This window comes from Apteryx mantelli, chromosome 1 (genome assembly GCF_036417845.1).
Source record: "Apteryx mantelli isolate bAptMan1 chromosome 1, bAptMan1.hap1, whole genome shotgun sequence".
Taxonomy (NCBI): Eukaryota; Metazoa; Chordata; class Aves; order Apterygiformes; family Apterygidae; genus Apteryx; species Apteryx mantelli.
The window spans coordinates 164,516,044-164,523,587 of NC_089978.1; positions in this window are offsets into that span (position 1 = coordinate 164,516,044).

Consider the following 7,544-nt stretch of genomic DNA (forward strand, 5'->3'; position numbering starts at 1 on the left):
GCCGGCTCCCAGGAGCTTTCCCCTCCTTGCTTGTAAGCCATGAAGGTAACGGGGCTGGGGAGGAGCGGCCATGCCCTGGGAAAGCGCCAGCATGCCTGTCAGGCCCAGCAGAGGGCCTGGGGCCACAGCCTTCCCTGCAAAAATCGCCCTCCCCTCCTCTTGGCCTGCTCCGTCACTCTCTCCGCAGGCTGTCCAGGCAGCGCGGGAGAGCGGCTGCGAGCAGTGCCAACGCTGGTGCCGGGGAGGCACATGGGAGGCCTCCCCTGAGCCCTTTTCCACGTGCTCTTTCTCTGTAGTGGCTGCAGCAGGGGAGATGTACATCATCAAACAGGACCTCACCAGACCCCTCTGGCCTCCCGAAGTAGGAGAAAAATCTCAGCAGTGAGGAGAAATGGCCTGGGAGAGGCAGCAAGAGCCCCAGTGCCAGGGGTGCTCTCGGAGGAGGTAGAGGGAGTTTCCGAAAGGCAGCCTTTCTCCTTATCCTTGACACAGTGGTGGCATCACCGCATCCCCTTTCTTCCCCACAGGAGCATGCTGTGGAGGCCTGGGGGCATGAGGCTGGCAGCAGTACAGACCCAGGTGGGCCCTGGGACACCCTCTGCATTGTAGCACCTCAGTGCGAGGTGTATGTGAGCGTGGGCTCCACGGACAGGACTGAGCGGTGAGTACAGCCCGAGGCAGCAGCACTTGAGTGAACCCGCTTGGTGTGAATATCCAAGCAGGGGGTGAGGGAAGCCAAGCCACGGCTGCGAGGAGGGAACAAATGCATTACCACTGATGCTCTATGTGCCATGGCCTGCAATCAAGGGCTGAGCAAGCCACCGCCGACGTGCCCTCTAACTGGATTCCTCTTGGCCGTCCCAGGAGGGCTCACAAGGCCACAGAGAGTTTTGGTTTTCCTCATTACCTCTAGAGGCTGGTGGGGTTGATGAGGGGGCCCAGAACAGGCTCTGCCACATGGTGCCCCTTCTGCAAGGTGAGAGATCTTGTGTCTTGAGCTGGTGGTGTGGTGCTGCCGCCTGTCTCTGAGCCCCCCAGGCCTGTGCTGACCACTGACTCTCCTGTTTCCCTGCTCCACAGCTGGGACGAGAGCTGGGCATATCCCCTGCTCAGCCCCAGAGCAGAGGGCGAGCACAGAGAAAACAGTACCGAGCCCAGCACCGACCTCAGGACCTGTGCCGAAACCAACTCCGCACTCACCAGGGTAAGATTGGGAGTAGCAAAGGGGTCTCTCTTGGTTTGGGCTATTTCATTCACCCCTATCCCCTTGCCCCAACCCTTCAGTATCACTTCTGCTGGGTGCTTTCAGAAACTCCTGAGATGCAAGAGGGGATCACTGAAGGCCTTTAGTCCCCACAAAGCAGGTTCTCCCATAGCATATAAACAGATTTACTCATAGATTCCCCCATGCAGGCTTTCCTATGTTATTCCTTGGCATGCCAGCTGACGTCCGGCTGGGATCGCCTTATGCTCCCCCTGCTCCTCTCCTGGTCCCTTTTCACCAGCAGCTTTGGACTGAATGGGCTGTAACTTCTTACCTATGCTTCTGCCTCAATCTAGCCCACAAAGGCTTCCAGGGGCAGCTTTCTGCCCCCATTGCAGAGATCTGCCCTATCTTGTCTCTCAGGACAAGGAAATGACCAGGCTGTTGGACAGCGTTCTGGGATCAGGCAAGCGAGACATGATGAACTACACAGGCCACAAGGAAGAGGTGCGGACGCGAGCCCTGCAGGCAGACAGAGCCAGGTGGGGTCAGCCCATTCCCTCTGCACCCTGGACAAGAACAGAGTCCCAGAGCTTTAGGAAAGAAATCTGCCCTCTGAAAGCAGGTACATTTGGTTTGCTCCCATGCTAGATCCTAGTTCTGTCTTGCTTTTCACATGGGGACCTTTATGGGAGTCTCTGAATTTCACAACAGAACTTTATTTAAATTGAAGGGGCCTGGGCTCTCTCAGCATCTCTTTATCCAGGGCCTAGTTCTGGTCCCAGAGGTCTTAGATACCGCTATGGGAACCATGCAAAAGAATAAGGTCCAGAGTCCATAAGACTGCATCTCTTGTGTGTTGACCTCAAAATGTGGGTCTCCCGGGTGTTCTCTGTCTGCATGGCTTGGTGTGCCCTTGGTTCACAGCGCCATGTCTCGGTGCTCCCACCCTGCCTGGAGAGAGTCTGGGTTTTGTCTGTGCCCTCGAGGATCATTTCTAGCTCTCCCCTGAAGACATGCATTGCAGTGGATGCAATGGCTTTCTCCTGCATTGCTCATGCCTCCAGCAGTAACGGCTTTCTCCCCATCCTAGAGCGTGGTCCCACGAGCCAGAAGCCTGAGGAGAGCTGGGCAAAGCATCGCACAGAGAACAGCTATTTCTCCCTGGAGCGTCGGAAATCTGACCCTCCCTGGGCTTCCTCCCCGCCACGTGCTAGCCGCAGCACCTCACCTGCCCGCAGCGACCTGCCACGCACCAGTGGGCACCTCGCTTCCTTCACCGGCTCCCTGACTCGGGAGCCCAGTGGGCGCCCCATCAGTGGGGGCACAGAGGGGAGACACGGGCTGGAGAGGCAGGAGTACACAGCGCTGGCCGACCTGCCCAAGCCCAAACGCCTCAGCCACAGGGAGGCTTTCGATCACAGCAGCTCCCGTACACTCAGCCCCGGCCGGGTGGAGGTGGAGCGGATATTTGGCTGCGAGCGCAGGTGAGAAGTGGGATGGGTCTCCATGCTGATCTGGTTGGTCGGACGTGTAGGATTGCCCTCAGATCCTGCCAAGACCTCCAAGTCTCCATGCTGCAGGGGAGAGCAGGGCTAGACATGGAAGCCCAGCCCACATTCATACTTCAGCTATGCTTACATTTTCTTTAAAGCTAGGGCTGGGTCCACGTCCAGCGCCTCCCTGTCCCTGTGAGGGCCCTCTGAGGAGCTCCCAGGCCGGAGGGCCCTACCTGTGGCATGCAGACAGGTGAGGCCTTTGGAAAGGTGCAGCCAAGCTGAGCTGGCAGAAGCAGAGGGAGGAGCCCATCTTCCTCATTCTCCCAGCCATGTCCTGGAAGCTGCAGGACATGCTATGGGGTTGGGATAGCTGTGCAAAGGAGGAACGCCGGAGGTGGTTCCCCTTCCCACAGTATCAGTCACTCCCCAGGGATTCAAGTTCCACTGTAGGGTTGGGAAAACTGCTGGGCTGTGGGATGAGCCTGTGATTTCAGGGTCAACTGCAGCTTTGCTTGCCACTCAGCCAGGGATTAGGGTTGCCTAGCAGTCCCCAGTGCCAGACGGCTCTTGCTTGCAGGTACACAGCATGGCTTTGGCTTGAGAGCCACAAGTGGCTCTAGCACTGACCACCAGCTGGTGGCACAGGGGAGGAGGGGAGAAGAGGAAGTAAGTGGGAACAAGGCAGTGGAAGGTATTCTGGGGAGGGTGGATGGGATGTGGGATTGAAGGACAGGATGGAGGGAAGCTGGGTTTTCCCTCAAGCAATAGTGGAAAGAAGACATGGGAGAGAAAGTGGGACACATAAGCAAGCATGGTTAAACTGATGGAGATGGGGCAAGAGAGAGCCTACAGGACTATTTGTGTTTGGGGCAAGCAGAGATCTGTGGGGTCAGGCTCAGATGGAGCAGGGACCATGGTCACAGACCGCTCACAAGGTCTCTGCCAGCTGTAGCCTCCAAGCCTCAGGGCTGGGGGCCTCTGGCCAGGGCCCTGGAAGCCAGGTTGGAGCAGCACCTGGGATGGATTATGTGTGCCAGCAGGAAATCGGAGACCCTGGAGGCTTTCCAGGCCCTGGAGGAGGGCCGTGTGGACCGGCTTGATGGGAAGACCCCCGTGCCACCCAGCAAAGGTCGACTAGCTCGGAGGCAGTCCAGCCCCACCCTGGCCAGAGAGGTGATTTTGCCACATGGTGGGACCCCAACCCTCACCACAGCTTACAGAGCATAACCCCAGCTCTCCAAGCTGGGTTGCTTTTTCCTGCCACATTTTCCTCTATTTTTGCCTCATGCTTCTGTTCCATTTCCCCCTCTCCTTCCCTCTATTCCCATTCCCTTCCTTGCAGCCCATTCCCCCTGTCACAGGTGAGGACTCTCTGCTCTTGAATGGCAGCTGCCCCTTCACTGTTCAGGTATAAGAGGCTTCTCTTACGTGCATGTTGGCTCCGTACACATGCATTCAATTGCTATGATGCTTTTTGTCTGCACAGCTATTTAACTAAACTGTCTCCCAGTCCTAATCCCACTTTTTCTTCCTCCCTTGCTCCCTCTTACCTGAGAGATGTCAGCATTTTTTTTCAGAGGACTCTTTGCTCTCTCTCCCCTGTGTCCCTAGGGCCAGCGGCTATCCCAGCAGCTTGAACAGCACAGCAGAGACCCCAAGGGGTCCCTGCGCTCCCTGAGCCCGGTTCGGCAGCTGGAGAGGAACAGCAAGAGCCACAGGGATCCCCTGTGCCCCGTGAGCCCAGCTCCACGGGCAGAGAGGGACTGGCGGAAACCAAGAGAGTCTGTGAGCCCCATTCAGCAGCTGGAGAGAGACAGCAAAAGCCTGCGCTCCACAAGCCCGGCTCACAGATCAGAGAGGAGAACGGGGGAGGCTGCAAGCCCTCCCCAGGGCTTGGAGAAAGACTGGAGGAGCCGAGCGGAGTCCCTTCGCCCCACAAACTTGGAGAAGCACACAGAGAGAGACCGAGCTGCCTGGCAGACTGGGAGTACAGGGAAGCACATGGACAGGAAGAGCCGAGGAGATTCCCTGCACTCTGTGGGCCTCGGGAGGAGTTTGGATAACAGCAGGCTTGGCCGAACAGGCCCTCTGCGATCGGTGAGTCCCAGGAGACAGGCAGAGAGCACATGGAAAAGCCAAAAGGAGATCACCCCTGCCAGCCTGGTGCGGAGCCCAGAGGGGAAATGGATGAACTCGAGAGAGCTGCTGCACGTTGGGGACCCCAGGAAGCACTCGGAGTGCGGCTGGAAGAGCCTCAAGGAAAAACTGCAGCCTTCCAGCTCAGGGAAGGGCACAGACAGTGACCAGAAAGGCAGAGGCAAGCCCCTGCGCCCTGTGAGTCCAGCACAACCTCTGGAGCAGGACTGGAAGAGTCAGGGAGATGTCCACCAAGCTCAGAAGATGGAGAAGAACTGGAAGCACCAAGAGAAGCCCATGTGCCATGTTGACTTGATGCACCACCTGGAAAGGGACTGGAGGAGCCCTGCTAGGTGTCTAGATGCAGGACCATGGCCAGACAACAACTGGAAAAGGCCTGAGAGTCCAGCACAGCGGTTGGAAGATGACTGGAAGGGTCCAGAGCCAGCCCGAGCCTCAAACAACCCAGAAAAGCCATTGGAAAGTGACTGGGGGAACAAGAAGAATTTCATTTATCATGTGAGTACAGCAGAGGCATGAAAATGCAGGCAGAAGCCAGAATTGATGGGGACCCCACCTGCCCTTCCACAAGGTGTAAAACGGCTTCCCTACCTGCACAGAGCAGGAGGGTCCCGTGATTTGCAATTCTCTTTGCTGGCCAGTGCAGAAGCAGATTGTATGCACACACTTGTGCACATTCACACATACACGTATAGCCTCCCTTTTACCCTGGCATCCACTCTTCTCCTGAGCCTGAAGGAGCAACGCTGTCTTCCCAGAGCTGGGAGGAGGTTTTTCCCCTATGAGCTGCACTGGGAGGCAGATATTCAGTTCTGGGAAACTGAGGAAAGGACTAAACTCCTAGGACTTAGCTCTTGCTTTCTCTCCCTGCAGTCCCAGCTGGGTGGAGGCGCCCACTCACCACAAAGCAGTGCCAGCTCCTCAGGAAGCCAGCACCCATACCTGAATGCCAGCGAGAAACACAACAAGGTAGGGGACAGTCCCTGAGAACGGGATTGGGAGGGATCTGGTTCAAAGCAAGCTGGCAGGGCATTTCTCTGTGACAAAAGGTAATCAGCCCTCCCTGCAGGTCAGCAAATAGCTGCAGGCTGCACTCGGGTGCTTGATGCTGAGACTGAGCGGGGGCTCAGATAGGTGGACCTTTGCCAAGAGCTGCAGGTGCCTGCATGCCTCCTTCCCCCCGGCTTACTGAGTACTGCGCTCACTAACGCACCCCTGTGACACAGGAAAACATGTCTCCATCGTCCCCCATTTCTCAGATTGGAAAGCTGAGACTTTCTAGCCTTTTACAAGGTCAGGGAGGGGTGAGTGGCAGATTTGTGACTAAAATCTCAGTTTGGTCGATTTCCCTCCCTTTATTATTATCTGGTGATAAGATAGAAACAACTGTTTTATGGGTATGAAGAAGGGGATGAAACTGGCATTAGTGGCATGACAGAAAATATGATCAATTGTGTTGGCATTCCTGAGAGACCAAAAATAGCAGGAAAGTGGCATTGGAGGGCTGCAGAAAGTGCCCTGGGAGCCTGTATAGTTGGCAGCCGTGCCCAGTTCCCTGTCTCCTTCCCTGTCCATGTATGTCAGTTTTCTTGCCCAGGTTGTCTCCCAGGAAGAAGGAGGGAAGTCTATGAAAGGAGCGTACATTTGCTAGGGCCTGGCTTATTCATTTTATACGGGGACGAACTGCAGCCAGGCAGGAAGACCTGGCAAAAGCCTCTGAAATTTGAAACTGGTGGCTCCCCCCATCCCTCTCCTCCCTGCCCCAGGTCAGTGTGGAGCCCTGAGCTCGCAGAGCTGCTAGTTCAAGTCCTGCCTGCCCTTTCAACGTTTCCACACTGCTGAGCTCTGGGTCAGGTGCGTTAGCAATGCTACATTCAATTTGGCATGTGGAAAGAGGCATTGCCTCAGTATAACTAGTCAGCATATCTTAGCCTTTCTGAGCCCCCTGACTGTTTTCCATCATGGGTTCAGACCCTCTCCAGCATTTCCCATTCCTGACACCGGCTGCCTTTCTGTAGGCACCTTTTGCAGGCCTCTAGAAATAACCAGTGGTCCCCTCTGCACCCGCTACTGCCTCTGTGAAGATAACAGATCACAAACTACTGCTTTAGGGTCCTACTTCTTTGAGCGAGAGGCAGGGGAGAAAACCAAAGGGCCTCAATTTTAGGGGACCAAAAGTGAGGGCCCCGCTGCGCACACATGCACGCAGGGTCACCTCGGCCACTGGGGCTGCCAAAACGCCGATACAGCCCGGGGATGGGATGCCCGGCTGCTTCTTCCTTGGAAAGCAGAGCCTCAGCCCTTTTCTCCCTAGGGTTTAATTTTTCCTTGCCCCAGACCTGGCCAAGTGCAGAGGGAGAGGGACAGGGGTTGCAGGGCCGAGGCATCGCCCCCCCTCTCCGGCACCGGGGGTCGCACAGCCCCGGCGCGATGGGCCGGGGCACCCGCGGCCCCCCGCCCCCTTTCTCCTCCGCTTGCGCCCCCGGTGCCCAAATCTCCCCCTTTGCCCTGCATTGGCTGCTCTCCTGCCCTCCCCGGCCCCTCCATTGGCTGCCAGCGGGCGGCGGCGGGGCGGTTTGGCCCGCGGTGACAGGCTCCCATTGGCCCCGCCGGGCCCTCCCAGGAAGTTTGGGGGGGTGGAGGGAAGGGAAGGAAAGAAAAGTTTAAAAAAAAAAGAGAGAGAG